This window comes from Talpa occidentalis, unplaced genomic scaffold, assembly GCF_014898055.3.
Source record: "Talpa occidentalis isolate TD23 unplaced genomic scaffold, MPIMG_talOcc4v2.1 talOcc4.10, whole genome shotgun sequence".
Classification (NCBI taxonomy): Eukaryota; Metazoa; Chordata; class Mammalia; order Eulipotyphla; family Talpidae; genus Talpa; species Talpa occidentalis.
The window spans coordinates 37,539,455-37,556,853 of record NW_023600993.1 but is presented as its reverse complement, the minus strand read 5'-3'; the positions used below and the strand labels follow the sequence as shown (position 1 = coordinate 37,556,853).

Genomic DNA, 17,399 nt, shown 5'->3' with positions numbered 1-17,399 from the left:
CCCTAAATTCTAGGGATAGAGCAGTGAATAAGGCAGGCAAAACCCTTAGTTCTCTTGGAGCTTACATTCTAGTGGGGTTGGAGGGAAACAAATATGCAAAAGGCCATTTAATGGCACGTCTGCTAGATTAGATAATGATTCCCGATGGAGAGAGCCAGAGTGCCCAGGCCTTAGGCAGGAGTGAGTTTTGTGTGCACAGAACAAACAAAGCAAAGAGAAAACCAGTGAGGTCCAAGTAGAGTGAGTGAGAGGATAATGGGAGAAGGTGAACTTGGACAGGTAGGAAGACTGAGCTGTCTCTTGGTCACAGCAAGGAAGTAAGATTGTGTTCACAGCATGGTGTAAAGCCACTAGAGGGATTTAAGCAAGGCTGTAGGTGGTCTGGTTTGCATCCTAAAAGGCACTCTGAGTGTTGTATGGAGAATGGCTTCTATAGGGATAGAGGAGTGGAGGCTGAGAGGCCCCTTCAGACACCTCAGAGGTGTTGAATGCCTGAGCCCAGTGATGGTGGGAAGATACACAGATGGAGGATGACTTTGCATCCATTTTGGAGGGATAGCTGTCAGGATGGAATTGGACTTGGGAGCAGAAGATGAGGAAAGAGTAGAATCAAAGACAAATTCTGAGATTTTAGGTTTGAATAACTGGATGGACAAGTGCTTATGTCCTTGAATTCCAGAGTGCTGTTGCAAGGATTAAATGGGAAAGGAGAGGTAAATGCATGGTAGATGAGTTCATTATATATGCCCTGTGATCTCCTGGGTGTTTGCACTCAAGGTATGAAGACATATAGTTGTGAGAAGTTGAGAACAGGCTGCACAAAGGCACTTAGCAGAAGCCATGAGCACCTAATACCAAGCTGAAGCCAGGAAGTAGAGAGGAAGGAGGGTAGTACAAAGGAGGAATTGGATGGGAATTCTGACATCACTCCTGAGCCACCTGATCTCCTGGTTATCAGGAAGGTTTCCATTTCCTGCAAGACCTGGCTCTACTGTTGCCCAGTTTCTGGTCTTCCTTTTGCTCCTGAAAGCCCCACCCCCACCCTTCCCAGACCATAAGCCTTTCCACCTCTGTCACTGGACAAATTCAAAGTTGTCTACTCACTCCAACCTGAATGAGCCCAAATAAGATACCAGACTTCTTTCTTTATTTTGGAGAACACAACTTTCTTAGTATAACATAATTTTATGTTAAAATCATAAATTAATGTAAAAATACCCTTGTATTATAATTAAAAAACCATAAATTAAAAAATTCAAAATATAGAGAAAATTCTTCTTCTGTCTTTCTGAACACACTGCAGTACGGTGTCCCCTCCCCAGTAGTAATCATCCTTATCATTTGGGCTGTGTTTGTCCACATTATTTTTTAAGTACTTACCTATTTGTCATATACACGCATATTAATGAGGGGATTTTCAAACATAAATGAAATCATACTGGATATGAAGTTGTGCTGTGTCTGGTGGGCCTTCTGTATTAGGGCCTTCTGTATTATTAGACCTGCCTCGGCGTCACGGCCATGCACCACATGCTTTAGTTCATCACTTCCCTGAAAGTGAACGGTTAGTTGTTTCCAGTGGTTCTGCTGTCACAGACTTATTTTTTAATGACTGGTTCGTTTTGCTCTGCAATCGTTCACCTATTTGGACAAATCCAAAGTAGTCTCGGTGACGTCCTTTGCCATTTGGTGGTTGTGTTGTGCCTCTGGGCCTGGGATGGGGTTGAGCTGAAGGGGGTGGGTCCTCAGTGCTTATGGGGAGTGCAAGTCAAACACACGTGGCAGCAATTTTCCTTGTTTCTGTTGCTGCAGGGAGGAATTAGAACTGCTGAGCACGTGAGCCTTGAATGTTGCGGTCTCCGCGAGAAAAAACTCCAAGTAAACTACACAGTTTATATTAACACCTAATATAAGCAAATATTAACTTTGCAAAAATCACCTTCTAAAGAGACAGGTTTAATAAGAATTTCTGAATTAAACTTAGAGTTTGAATTAAACATGCAGAAGGATCAACAGTATCTTCAAAGTTTAGTCCTAAGAAGTAATAGCTTGTTTTTGAGAAGGAAAAATATTTAACTGCACTAAATGTCTGGTTGTTTGAGCTTTGAAAGTTGGAGCATTTGTGTTTTTGAAAATTAATGTAAAAACCCAAAGTAACTTAAGTTATAAGGGCTGTCATGATTTTTATGCTTTCTGTAGATAGGATCATGAAAGCCATAAATATCTTTGTTTTACAGAAAAATATTATATTTGGTGACTATCAGTGAATATTCTAATTGTCTTATCATATATATTTTGTAAATACTCTCAATCTAAAGGCTACAGTGTAAATGGTTTAGGCTTTCTCTATCTGCTTCAGGTAGGTAGGAAGGCTGGAAAGGGCAACGTGTGCTCTGCAGACTGGACAAACCAGGCCTCAGCAAATTTTTATAGTAATCCTGCAAAATAGATGGTGCTGTTCTCAATCCACAGGTGAGAAAACTAAGGCCCAAAGAAGTGAGCAAATACCTGAAAGGCATGCATCTAAAAACGTGGTAGGGCCTCCCCGGTGGAGCAGTGGTTGAGCGCTGGGTTGCGAAGCTGCCCGCAGCCTCTGCAGCGCCAGTTCGATCCCCGGCAGCCAGGTGAGGGTCCCACATGGTGCGTAGACCTCTCCTGCCGCCCGCTGCTCCCCTCAGTAGTGTTCTTTGTCAGTCTACCTGCTCTGCTCTCTGCTCTGACTCTGGTGAATTCTCTCACCCTCCCGTGCTTCTGACTGTACCCAGTGCTTGTATAAATAAATAAATAAATCTTAAAAAAAAAAAAAAAAAACTGTAAAAAAAATAAAAAAAATAAAATGTGCTAGTGTCAGGTTCCGATTTAGGATTGACTTATCTTAGTTGCTCTCAGTTGTATGAGACTTCGGTCATTTATGTTTGTTTTCCTTTTTTGATTTATCACTGCTTTTACTACCAGGAAATGAAACAACTATGACATTTACTGGACAACCTTGACTTGAAAATAAACCTAAGTTCCTGATAAATAAACCTAAGCCCCAGATACTGGGGGTTTTCACCAAATGATGCTAAGATTGTTGCTCAGGATGACCCCTCAGGTGTGCAGTATCCTTGCATCATATGATGTGGACTCGGGTCATTCTAACAGGGAGCATTGCCACACGTCCTCCACCACTCCCATGTGCTTCGGGAACCATTTTCTGGAATCCTGCTCTTGTATTCCTGCCCTGTCCATGATCTAGACATTTAGAAAAATTACAACCAAGTTTAAAACCTCCCTCCTCCTCAATAGATCTATTTGGACTCATCTCAATACTACAATTTCCCTCTTTTATCCCTCACTGCCCCACTCTGCCCTTTCTGTATTCCTTCCTTCTTTCCTGTTGATATCCTTTTCCAGAGGAAACTGAAAGCTTACTCTCTCCTGTCTACTCAGTTTGTAGTCCTCTAGCCCCTAATTTGCCTCTGTGAGTCTCCATTTCACCCAGGGGCTCCTGTATCAACGTGGCAGGGTCCAGGCAGTATTGGTACCCAGAGAAGCTGACTGAGTGAGACTGTTGTAACTGGAGAGCAGACACTCAGTCTAAAGCTGACCTTGTCCTCTGGAACTAGGCATCCAGTGTGACCAGATCCTCTGATTTTCAGAGAAGCAGGAAAACTAGACTTTGGGGTAGAATCTTTTTATGATGCCAGCAACCAATTAAAAAAAAATATTTTACAAAAGTTTGCAGCCAAACAAAAACCATCTGTTAGATATCACTTAGAATCTTTTAGTAAACTGAAGGACAAATTTTGAATTGTCCTTTTGAAGGAAATCACTCAACTCCCTCAATATTTTCCTACCTTTGGCTCTGGAATCTTTTCTGTGGTGCTTTTGTTTCCCACAAATGCTATCCCCCAGATTCCCAAGAGGAAGCAGGGTGTTTTGTTTAAGATCTAGGTTTGAATGTCAACCAAATCTGGCTTGAATTATAGTCCTGTGGCATAATAGTTTTGTTACCTTGGATGGATCATTGTGACTCCCTCCGTCATCAGTAACAGGTGACACTAAAGACCTGTCTCATCAATCATTATGTACCAGACCCTGGGTTAGGTTTTGGGGATGCTACATGTATAAAACTATGCATGACTGGTGTTCCTGGAACTCATTGTCCAGTGAAAAAAAAATTAAATCCATAATCTCAATAATACCATTATGATGAGAAGAGGACATTCAGTGTTCTGCCCAAGTGGAAGGTGGCTCTAAGCTGGACTTCCTGGAGAAAGAGTTGCTGGATCCCAGATCTGAAACATGATTGGTGTAAACCAGGTGAGAAGAGGATGGACGACTATTTCTGGTCAAAGGTTCAGGGTGTGCTTCCTTCCCAAGGAAGTGAGATTACCCAACCACATTAAATTATGCTTTGAATCCATGTCAATTTGACATGGTTCCATTTTAACAAATATTCTCATAGGGAAACACAAAAGTGCCATTTCTTCTTTGCAGCTCCTTAACAAGATTCCCCTGTCAAGTGTAAGTGTAGTTCTATCAGGTAGCATGGTCTAAGTTATGGCAGTCAACAAAATGTGACCCAGAGGCCAGATCCCACTGCTCCTGCCTTTGTAAATAATTTTTTTATTGGAGCAAAGCTTTGCCTATTCATTTTCATATTGTCTGTGGCTGCTTTCACTCTACAATGACAGAATTGATTAGTTGGGAAAGAGACTATTCACCTTTTGAGGCCAAAAATATTCACTGCCTGGCCCTTTACCAAAAAGTTTGTTAATTCCTGCTTATGAGTTTTGGTAAAAGCTTCCTCCGTGGAAAACTGGAAATTATAGTACCTATGCATCAGGCTATATAAAGGAACACATTAGTGCATGGAAAACACCAAGCTTGGTGCCTGATATGTAATATGCTGCTGCTACTGTATCTGTTATTATTCTTAGTATTACCTACCTTTTTTGGTTTTCTTCTTAGAAGTCCCTGCATAAATTGCTGAGCCTTGTGCATGTTCTATCACTATTATCACTACCACCACTAACAATAATACCTTGTATTCATTGCTCACCTGTAGTGGTTAAGGCATTGTGCTGGATGCTTTTTATGTCATCATTTTGAACCCTTGCAATGATCCTGTGAAGTAGAAATATTTCCATTGTATAGACCCTTCTCATCTTAGTAACAAATACTACCATTGACTGAGCATTTGCTCAATGGCCAGGCATGATGCTCTTACACGTAACAGGTCCCTAAACACCATCCCATTGTACAGGTGAGGAGACTGAGACCTGAGAGGTAAGTAACTTGCGTCAGGCCCCACACTCTGAAATTGTAGAGTTAGGATTCTAAATCTAACCCCAAAGTACTTAAACTTTCCCTCCATCACTCTGCTGTTCCATATCTCATGGATAATCAAGGTAGAGTGTTTATAAGGACTACTTCAGTAACCCCTATCGCCAAGCTGGCCTATTTCATATCCTTGGGATAGCTTCTCTACAACATTCCTCTTCTAAGAGTAGTCTTCCCTTTTTCTTCCCACTGTCTACACCCCAGAGTCTTTGAGAAGCTTGTTCTCATTGCCATAGTGATCTCTACATCCTCTGGTCTGTGTTGACCATTTGGAATGGTCATTGGATACTGGAAGAACAGTACAGCCTGGATGAGGATAGTGTTTTGCCCAGAGTTGGCCTTCATTTGGTGTGATTTTTCCCATGTATTTAGTGAGGTGAAACTACCATGTCTTTTTCTTTTCCTTTCTTTTGAAGAGCTTACTGAGCACTTCAATATATGCCAGGCTTCATGGCACACACTCTACCTGCATGCTATTTTTTTGGTTTTTCATTAATTTGTCTTTATGATAGTAGCAATAAAAAAGTATGGTTTACAACACTGTATATGTTTTAGGAATACAGGTTCATACCTTTTCAATGTATGTTACAGTATCATGCCTACCATTAAAGTACCAAGAACCCTCCACCACAGTCCATTGGGTCCCCTCCACTCTTTGCTGCCACCCCCTACATACCATTTTCATAGCATTCCTCTGAGGGTCCACTTATCATCCTGATTTATAGATGCAGAAATTGAGGCTGGTCCAAGATCCCTTGCCTAGGGAGTAGGTGTGAAGAGCTGGAGTGTACTCTAGGGCACCTCATGATAGGTGAGGATCCCCAGTACAGATGAAGCTGTCCATTGGACCAGTTGTCTTTGTCTCAGTAGCTAGTTATATGGAGTGGAGGCCCAATGTATCCTTTCTGAGGATAAAATCAAATTCACCTGGATGTGGAGAATCCAGGCAACAGCCCATTACCAAATAAGTGACAAAGTACAATGGATGAATAACTGAAATTTGCAATTTTCAAATATAACTAGAATTATCCAGACATTAAACACCCGCTATTCACTGCGTGTGAACACTGAGCCAACCATAACATGCCATTTGCAATTGTCAGAGGTGATCTTTGTAGGCAGTTATGTAACCCAGGTAGAGTCAATACCACCTATTAAAAGCACAGACTTATATCCAAGGACCTGGGTTTTAATCTAGACTGTAATCACTAGACTAATATTGTGGTCTTGGGCAATTCACTTACTTTTTCAGGACCTTAGTTTTCTCAGTTGTAGATCAGGATGATAGGAATACCTTCCTCAACATGTTAGCGTAAGCATTCAGTGATGGGATGCAATATCTACTGCAGTGCCTGTCACGTACAGAACAATCAGTTAGGTATTAACTATTAATAGATGTTATCCATAGCACAATGAACATGGTCCCCCAAAAAGAACCAAACAAGGGAATATGAAAGAGTTGTTGAAGAGGAGGGGAAGAATCGATTCCTTTAGACTGGGGAGGAGGTAGGAAGACTCCACTATGGAGGCAAATGTAGCTGAAGGATAATAGAATCTAGGTGGGCAAAAATGGTTAGAAGAGGGAATGGCATTTCAGGCTGAGGGAATAGTATGAGCAAAGATACAGAGACAAAAGGGTATGTTCAGGGAATTTTTCATGGTGTCTTTTGGCTGGAAGGGGGAACACAAGTAGAAAGATGTGGAGAATCTGACTACAAGTATTGAATAAAATATTTTTGGAACACACGACTGTAGGTATGTGGTGTTGTTTCGATGAATGTGAAACTGTTCCTTCTATGGAAGCCTGCCATTGCTGGAGGCTGCAAAGTGATCCCCTTCTCCTGCAGGAAGATAGAAAGACTGGCTATTTGGCTCTCAAGACATTAAGACCTCGAAACTCCACATCACTAACAGGGCACGTTTATCCCTTGCAAGTTGAACCCAGAGATACATTTGCCCTTACAACTTGTAATTCCAATGCAGAAAACAGCTTCCTGATCAGGACAAGTTTATCCCTTGCAAGTTGAATCCAGAGATACATTTGCCCTTACAACTTGTAATTCCAATGCAGTAAACAGGTTCCTGATCACAACTGTTCTTGAAGCCAGACTCCTCAGCCATAGTTGCTTAGGTGAGGGTACAATAGAATGAAGCATGCATTTTCTTATTTTTTTTGAAGTGTAGATTTTATTTTTGCTTGTGGCTAGTGAGGTCAGTAGATCAGGCGATGATTGCCACTGATGAGATAGTTACTCACAGTTCCCTAGAGGATGGGGGGGGGCACACAGGGAGCAGCAGGGTCAGTCAGGAGGCAGAGGGGGTGAGGGGGAAAATTGGGTAAGAGCTGTTGTTGTGGCTTCTGTGGGAAGGAACAGATGAGGCAGGGTAAACAGGTTTAGGATTGGCTAGCTTGAATAATTGCAGCAAACAGGAGAATAGTGACTGACCCTACTAGTTTGGTACCTGGTCCGAAGGTAATTAGGGCAGGGGAATAGTGACCTAGGTTGAGTATGAGAGCCTGATGGAGGAGGTAGTGGGGGTATGGGCTCTGGTTGGTTTGTATGTAAAGGTCACTTGCTAGGTAAGTCTGTTATTCTCTCTAGCAATTGGCTAGCTCTGGGAGGGTGTCTTCAGAGTCAGCCTGACTGCACATGTCACAGTATTATAATGCAATAAATAAAAAGGTATAATTAATAGACATGTCCTAGCCACTAAATTGTGTGTAATCAAATTGTATTCTTCAAGAATTCAAAGAAACTAGTTTTCTAACACACAAACATCACTGCAAAGTGGATGGAGTTCATTTAGTATGTGGGTGTCACATCACAGCTGGCTTCTCCATGACAGCATCTTCTTACCTGCTTGTTCCACATCAGGAATGAGGCATCATTATGGTCAGAGGGGGCTGATAAGTGGAAACATCCTAAAAATGCCCCAGTTCATCTCTGACTAATTTCATTGAAGATTTCAGAATACTGTTTTCAACTTCATTATTATCATCCTTTTCCTTAATGCATGCCTTCTTCCTCTATTCAAGAAATGAAAAGAATTTTTGTTTGCACAAGCACTAGTCAAGCAGCTGATGTCTCCTGTGAACTGGAGCTTCTTGTTAGCTTCTGTGAACTCCTTTAATTCTCCCCATGGATTTTAACACTACCATCTTTTGAATGGAATTGCTCAGTGACTGGTCCAGAGTTTTTAATGCAATGAGAAGCAGAGAAGCTTTTCTTGATTTGCACATACTTTTTGAGGGTCACTTCCCTAAAAAATCAAATGGTTTGGCTCTATTTTTCCTGCACAGGTAGCTAATATCGCTGATGATAGATCTTTATGAACTCCTGCTTGGGTTTATTTGTTAGGTCATGCTTGTAGGCATCTTGGAATTTTGCATTCATAGGAGTGGGATGTTGACCTGGCAGTAGAAATGAGAATGCTAAATTCTTCCTCTCCCTGCCCAGATCTTGAACATGGACTGTCTTTATCCTGGTAAAGTACTTTGTGACTGTCCCTGCTGGTTTTCTCATAATGTCCAAAGTTAGCTAAATGCACCAACTCTGCTTTCTAGCTTATTCTTGAACTTACAGATCTTAAATTGTGATTTTTGAAACTCCAGCATCATCTTTTAATAATGACAATCAGCCAGAACGAAATCATTTAACTTGATAGGCTTCTTAGAGATTAAAGAGGAATTATAGTCTCTCTAATAACAATTGTGTACCTATCATACGTGTGCGTATGTGTGCGATTCTCTCACTTGAGGCTTATTACTCTCTGCTAATATGCTCTTGCCGAGGATTACTTAATTAAACATGACTTAAAAGTTTGCATTACGCTTTAAACTAGTGACAGAAATTGCTTAACATGATTTCTTAGTTATATGCTGCCTTTGGAATAGCAAGAAAGCAGAGCCAAGAAAATATATTCACTCTGTTAAATCTTTATTTATTTTCTAAGGAGTGAGAGAGCATTTTTATCCAAGTGATGAGAACCTCCTGGAGTTGATTGACTTAAATTAGCTTGATTGCTTTTTATCAATCGCAGCTGCGCTGTTTAGCATAAAAATGCAAAACATGTAAAAAGCATTTGCCTCGCAGCATACTAGAAAGATGTTTTTAGTTAGTTTTAAGATGTTTCAAATTTTTATTCTGCACAGATTCTCTGAGAATGTATCCAGAACATATCTAGTTACAGAGAATTAGTACAGATATTGTAAACTTTGAGAAAATGAATTAAAGAAAATATGCTGTTTTATGAATTACATATTTAGAATTTGGGCTTTTTAGCTTTTAAATGTCTCTCGTAAGTTAAACAGCTCAGCAATATTTGTTGCAGTGGCCGAGCCAAGCAACTGCTGCTAAACATTAAAAAACAGTCGTTGGAACTTTTCACATAATGAGCCATTTGGCCTTTCTTGTGAAGCTGTGACATGGGTCAGTGGATGCTGGCTGTTGTGAAGTTAGGTAAAACCAGCTTGGTCTTGAAATCCTATGAATGAATTTCAGACCATCATCTTCGTTTTCTCCCTGGCTTGCCTGGTTTCAGATGAGTACGACTGACTTATTTAATGTCTTCCAGTGTGGGTGCTGCAGAGAGCAGTCTGCTCTGCAGTGTGTTCCAGCTCTCCTTCTGAACCAGCTGTCGGCTTTCTTGTTTCTCCCTTATTTGACAGATTTTTTTGGTTGTTGGTGGTGATTTTGGACATTATCAATTTCAAAGTAAGAAGAAGACATACTCTTGGAAGGTGATGAGACAGAGGAGTGGGAGAGAGAGAGAGAGAGAGAACTCAAAAACATCCAAAACATGAGGGCACTGTCTTGTTTTTGTCTAAGCCACCTCCTGATTTTGGTTGCTAGAAAGTGAATCTCTTGCAAACACTAGGACTGAAGTGTGGGATGCAAGTTCAAAGGATAGAGCTTCATGGACTGGACCTGGGGCATGTTGCTTCAGAGTGAGCTCTGGCTTGCACTTTAGGCCTGAAAAACAAATTTTCTCTGTAAACATGGTTTTTAAAGGGAGTGCCAACATTTCTTTGTTGGACATTTTGTAAGGGTTGTGTGTGAGAACAGTACATACCTACCTACCTTTACTCTGCTGATTTTTCTCTTACTCTAAAGAGTGTGAAGAGTTGTGCTCCTGGGACCATAAGGAGACAAAGAGGCCGTATGCCCTTGGTCGGAGAGGATCAGAGTCTTTGAGTCATTGTCAGCCTCTGGGCTCTTCCCTGCCCCTATGAAAGCATCTGGTGGGTAGAAATCAAGAGAGGCAGGAGTGAGAACAGATGTGTGTTCTGGACTCTGGAGCTGACCTTGGCAGATATGAGATTAATGAATTTTAAGGCTTTTTCTACAGCTTTTCATGCTGGCTAAGTCTGATTACCTATTTAGATTTGTAGAATCAAATAAGCCTGTATTTCAAGTATCTTATCATTCCTTCTGCAGAAATTTTTGAAAAATGCGTATCTGTTTCAATACTGCTTACAGGCTAACTCCAAAATTCCTTCTTCCTCCCACTTTTAATTTATTATTAGTATACTTCAATGGTGGTGATATTTAAATCAATCACAATTTTAGCATTACCACAGTTAAATTGTTTCCTTGTTCTCTTCTGATCGTTGTTCTTCTGTATACACATTACTTTTGACATAGTTGCTTTTATAATATACCTAAAATTAAGGCTTTCAGTTTTAAAATTTAATGTAATGTGATTAGAAATGTGCCCAGGTGATTATATGCCTGCTTAGTTTATTCTTAATTCTACCGAGGACTGTGTTTTCCATAGGCACACTATATTTTGGGTCATTGCAGCTGTTTCTAAAACTACTCACTGACAGATAATATTGTAGTGTGATTGTCTTTGGACATTTGGATGGCTGAAACACAGAACATAGCCATTTTAAATGTCATTTTGTGTGTATTCTAAGTTGCTTTTTATTTTTTTTTTTATTTATTTTTTTTTATGAACATAACTGTCACTCCATTGTCTTTTCTCATATGTTCAGAATTTCCTTATGTTTGAAGTAAGTCTCCAAATATTAGTAATCTTTTTTTTAATATTAATTTTATTTTATATTCCCCCATACAATTGCAAACGCCCCATTCTGACCCCAATCCTTCCCTCCCGCCCCACACCCCCAAAAAGTGTCTCTGGTTCATAGTTTTTTGTTGATTTTGATTTTCACTTTCTTATATTCATTTTCCTGGTCCCTTATTTAAGTTTTCTAGATTCCTGCTATGAGTGAGACCATCCGGTATTTTTCTTTTTCTTTTTGGCTTATTTCGCTGAGCATGATCCCTTCCAGCGCCATCCATGTTGCTGCAAATTGCATGTGTTTATCTTTTTTGAATGCTGAGTAATATTCCATGGTATATATGTACACATCTTCTTGATCCAGTCATCTATTTTTGGGCATTTGGGTTGTTTCCAAAGCTTAGCTATTGTAAACAGTGCTGCTATAAACATAGGGGTGCAGGTGCTCTTTGGAATTGATGTTTCTGTGTCCTTTGGGTAAATACCTAGGAGTGGAATTGCTGGATCATATGGAAGCTCTATGTTTAGTAGGTCCAGAAATCTCCACACAGCTCTCCATAGTGGTTGGACCAGTTTGCACTCCCACCAACAGTGCAGAAGAGTTCCTTTTTCTCCACATCCTCGCCAACATTTGTTGTTGCTAGTTTTTTTAATATGTGCCATTCTCACTGGTGTAAGATGGTATCTCATGGTAGTTTTGATTTGCATTTCCCTGATTACAAGTGATGTTGAACATTTTTTCATATGTCTGTTGGCCATTTGCATTTCCTCTTCAGAGAAGTTTCTTTTTAGCTCTTCTGCCCATTTTTTGACTGGATTATTTTCTTTGTTGTTGCTGAGTCTCATCAGCTCTTTGCAGATTTTTGTGATCAGTCCTTTATCATTAGTGTTGTGTGCAAAAATGTTCTCCCAGTTGGTGGGGTTTCTCTTTGTTTTTGTTATTGTCTCTTTTGCTGTGCAGAAGCTCTTTAATTTGATGTAGTCCCAGCTGTTTATCTTTGCCTTCACTATCACTGCTTTGGGTGATGTGTCTGTAAAGATGTCTTTGATGTGCAAATCCCGTAGTGTTTTGCCTATATTTCCTTCTATGTATTTTATGGTTTCAGGTCTTAAGTCTAGTTCTTTAATCCATTTTGAGTTGATTTTTGTGTATGGTGTGAGGTAGTGGTCAAGCTTCATTCTTTTGCATGTAGCGACCCAGTTTTCCCAGCACCATTTATTGAACAAACTTTCTTTGCTCCAATGCATAGTCTTTGCTCCTTTGTCAAAGATTAGTTGACCATAAATCTGTGGGTTTATTTCTGGATTTTCTATTCGATTCCATTGGTCTGTATGTCTGTTCTTGTTCCAATACCATGCAGTTTTGATGATTATGGCTTTGTAGTATAGTTTGAAGTCTGGGAGTGTGATGCCTCCATTCCCTTCTTTCTTTTTCAGGAGAGCTTTGGCTATTCGGGTTTTTTGTGATTCCATATGAATTTCATCAATAATTGTTCTATTTCTTTGAAGAATGACATTGAAATTTTGATTGGAATAGCATTGAATCTGTATATTGCTTTTGGTAGGATGGCCATTTTAATAATGTTTATTCTTCCAATCCATGAGCAGGGGATGTCTTTCCATTTCTTTGTGTCTTCTTCTATTTCTTTTAACAGTGTTTTATAGTTTTCTTTGTATAGGTCCTTACTCTTTTGTTAGATTTATTCCAAATATTTGATTTTTTTTGTTCGATAATAAAGGGGTGGTTTTTTTGATTTCTTCTTCTTCAGATTTATTGTTTGTGTATAGGAAGACTACTGACTTTTGCGTGTTGATTTTGTATCCTGCCACTTTACTGAATTGATTGATGAGTTGAATTAGTTTTTCTGTGGAGATTTTGGGGTTCTCTATGTATATTATCATATCATCTGCAAATAGTGATAGTTTGACTTCTTCTTTTCCTATTTGGATTCCTTGGATGTCTTCTCTTGTCTTATTGCTCTGGCTAGGACTTCCAGTATTATATTGAAAAGCAGTGGTGAGAGTGGACATCCTTGTCTTGTTCCAGATCTTAATGGAATTGCTTTCAGCTTTTCACCATTGAGAATGATACTGGCTGTTGGCTTGTCATAGATGGCCTTTATGATGTTGAGGTATGTTCCTTGTATCCCAAGAATTTCAAGGGCTTTTATCATGAATGGGTGTTGCACTTTGTCGAAAGCTTTCTCAGCATCTATTGATATTATATATGGTTTTTATATTTCTTTTTGTTGATGTGTTGGATAACGTTGATTGATTTTCGGATGTTAAACATCCTTGTGCCCCTGGAATGAATCCAACTTGGTCATGGTGAATTATCTTATGGATACATTGTTGGATTCTGATAGCTAAAATTTTATTGAGGATTTTTGCATCAGTGTTCATTAGGGAGATTGGCCTATAGTTTTCCTTTTTTGTGTTGTCCTTATTCGGTTTTGGTATTAGTGTAATATTGGCTTCATAGAACGTGTTTGGTATTGTCCCTTCCTTCTCAATTTTTTGGAGAGTTTTTGTGAAGGATAGGCACTAATTCGTCTCTGAATGTTTGGTAGAATTCATTTGTAAATCCATCAGGTCCTGGGCTTTTGTTTTTGGGGGGTTTTTGATTACCATTTCAATTTCGCTGCTTGTAATTGGTCTGTTTAGGTGTTCTATTTCTTCTTTATCTAGCTTTGGGTGATTGTAGAGTTGTAGGAATTTGTCATCTCCTCTAGATTGTTGAACTTGTTTCCATATAACTGTTCATAGTAGTATGATTATTCTTTTGATTTCTGCTGTGTCCGTTGTGATTTCTCCTCTTTCATTGATGATCCTGTGTATTTGTGCTTTCTCCTTTTTTTCCTTTGTGAGCTGGCTAGGGGTTGTCTATTTTATTATTTTTCAAAGAACCAGCTCTTGGTTTCATTGATATTTTGGATTGTTTTTTAGTTTCAATTTCATTTATTCTGCTTTGGTTTTTATTATTTCTTTTCTTCTACTGGTTTTGGGGTTTTTGTTGTTCTTTTTCTAGATCTTTGAGCTTTCGAGATTAGGTTGTTTCTTTGAGTTCTTTCTTGTTTTTTGATGTGGAGCTTCTATGCTATATATTTTCTCTTATTACTGCTTTTGCTGCATCCATACATTTAGGATATTGGTGTCCTCCTTGTCATTCAATTCAAAGAATTTTTTAATTTCTTCTTTGATCTCCTCGTTAGTCCAGTGGTCTTCCAGTAGTGTGGTTTTTTAATCTCCATGAGGTAGGATAGTTCCTTGCCTTCTTTTTTGATTTATTTCTAGTTTGATGCCTTCGTGGTCAGAAAAGATGGTTGGTATGATTTCAATCTTGGTGTATCTGTTGATGTTTGTCTTGTGCCCCAGTATGTGATCGATCCTGGAGAATGATCCATGTGCGCTTGAGAAAAATGTGTACTCCGTTTTTTTGGGTTTAGTGTTCTATAGATGTCTGTTAAGCCCAAATGCTCTAGGTCCTTATTTAGAGCTTTAGTTTCTTTACTTATTTTTTGTCTTGTTGATCTATCCATTGTTGATAGTGGTGTGTTGAGTCTCCCACTACGTATGTGTTTTCTCTGATGTCTGTTTTCAGAGAGGACAACAGTTGTCTGATATATTTTGGTGCTCTTTCGTTTGGTGAGTATATGTTAATGAGTGTTTTATTTCTTCTTGAAGTATTGTCCCTTATCATCAATGTAGTGACCATTGGGGTCTCTTTTTATTTTTTGAGTTTGAAGTCTGTTTTATCTGATATAAGTATAGCTGTTCCTGCTTTCTTTTTTGGCCCATTTGCTTGTAGGATTGTTTTCCATCCTTTGACTTTGAGCCTATTTTTATCTTTTGTAGCTAAATGTGTTTCCTGGAGACAGCAAAAGGTTGGGTTTTGTTTCTTAATCCAGGCTGCAACTCTGTGTCTTTTTATTGAAGAGTTTAGTCCATTTACATTTAGAGTTAATATTGATATGTTAGCATCTGTATTTGCCATTATGTTTGTCTTTCCTTTGATTTTATTTATTCTTTTTATACTTTTTTTTTTTTTTTTTTTTTTGGTCTTCTTCGTTGTTATTCGTCCCTCTGAGGTTCTGGCTTTAGGATTCCTTGTAGATTTTTTGAGTGGGGGTTTATTCGTAATGAAATTCCGGAGTTTTCTCTTTGGTCTGGGAAGGTCCTATTCTTTCTTCATGGAGGAAAGAGAGCTTTGCGGGATAGAGTATTCTTGTTGGCATCTGTTTTCTTGGAGTCTGTTGACTATGTCCCTCCACTCTCTCCTTGCCCGTAGTGTTTCTTCAGAGAAGTCTGATGTCAGCCTGATTGGTTTTCCTTTGAATGTTATCTGTTTCTTCCTCTTGTCAGCTTCATTATTTTTTCTTGTCCTGGGATTCTTGGAGCTTTACTATTATGTGTCTTGCTTGCTGTGTTTTTCCTTTCGTTGTGGAAAGTTTGGTGTTCTTCTGCTTCTTGTATATCAATTTTCAGCTCCTTCTTCGCATTTGGAAGTCTCTTCAATTATCTCCTGAATATTTTCTCTGTTCCTACATCTCTCTCTCTCCTTCTGGAATTCCTATAATCTCTTATATTTCCTTTCTCATGGAGTCAGATAGTTCCCGAAGTCTTTCTTCATTCTTTTTTCCTTCGTACTTCTCTTTCCTTTTCTGTTTTTGGTTCTTTTTATTCTGTGTCTTAAGAGAACTTATTCGTTCTTCCATTTCATCTATTCTGCTTTCTTCTTTTCCCGAGTTCTTTAGTTCCTCCATTAATTCTTTGATCTCCTGCATTTCTTTTACTTCCCTCTTTAGGGACTCAATTTCATTCTTCTGACCATTGTTTTCCCTCTTTAGGGACTCATTTCCTTCTTCTGATCTATCACTTTTTTAATCATGGCAATTTTAAATTCTCTTTCTGGAAGGCTCAGAAGTTCTTCCAAGTTGCTGTCGTTGCAATCTGGGAGTGGTTTCTTTTTTGTGGTGTGCTTTTTCCTGAGGAGTTGTTAGGTTGCGTGTGGTTCTTCTACCTCCCTACTGTCTGTTTTCTAATTTGTCGTATGCGTTGGGACACTGTGTTGCTCGACTGACTGACACCTTGGGTAACTTCTCCGCTCCCCTCTGGCTCTTCCAGGAGCCATCTCTCTGTCTTCTGGTGGAGCTTTCTGCTGGTTTTAGGAGTTTTTACTGAAGAAATGTCCTGTTCTCAAATAGCGAAGCGGGATGCAGTCCCTGCGCCTCCGGTTTCAGGCACACTCTTCTGCGCACCCGGTCTGCCCCGGACGTGGGTGCCTGCTCCCTCTGTGGGCTCAGACTGCTGGTCGGAAGGGGCTGGCGTGGAATAACTTCCCGGCTGTCCACTGGTCCTCCAGAAGCCTTCTGCCCTTTTCAAGCAGTCTTAAGAAATTTCCGTTTTATGGGGTGTTAGTGACTTTTTTTCCTGGTCTCTAGTGGCCCAGAGATCTCTCCTATTGTCCTTGGGGGGCTGTTTTTTCGCCTCCCCCGTGGGACAGGAACAGAGCGGAAATGGTAGGGTACACCTCAAGCTTTGGTTGCTGTGTCTGCCTTGTGACCCACCGTCGTGGGTACCCACACCCCGAATTTTCGTGCCCCGGGTCTCAGTTCAAAGCCCTCAGTTCCAGTACGCGGGCTGTAGCCAGTTCAGTGGCGCGGGAATGGCGCCTTTTGCACTGCCCGTGCCCTGGGCGCCTGGTTCCTGCTCACTCAGGAGGGACCTTCACCTCAGTGAGGACCTCTGCAAGTCTCCCGCAAGCCTAGCGGGGACCTGGGCGCTGTGATCCCGGTCCGCGTTTTCTTTTCAAGCGCGCCAAGCGCGCTGCTTTCCTGCGCAGGCTTACCGCCGCCGGGGCTGTGTGCGAGTCTCCGGGGTCTTTGTTCTTCTTTAATGGCGCCCGGAGCCGTTCGCTCACCGCCGCGGTGAATCCCTGCAGGATTCTCCAACAGCTCCTGTTCAGGGGTGTGGTGGCTGCAATAGTTCCTTTCCACTCACAGTCCCGCTTGCTGCGTCGTTTGTTCTTGTTGGCCGTTTTGGTT

The 17,399-nt window shown here is 40.3% G+C and overlaps 1 protein-coding gene across 24 annotated transcripts in view; it reads right to left on the bottom strand.

Annotated features, from left to right (window-relative positions):
- CACNA1D (calcium voltage-gated channel subunit alpha1 D) overlaps nt 1-17,399 on the bottom strand; it is a 477,528-nt gene that overhangs the window by 230,545 nt on the left and 229,584 nt on the right. The window lies entirely within an intron of this gene.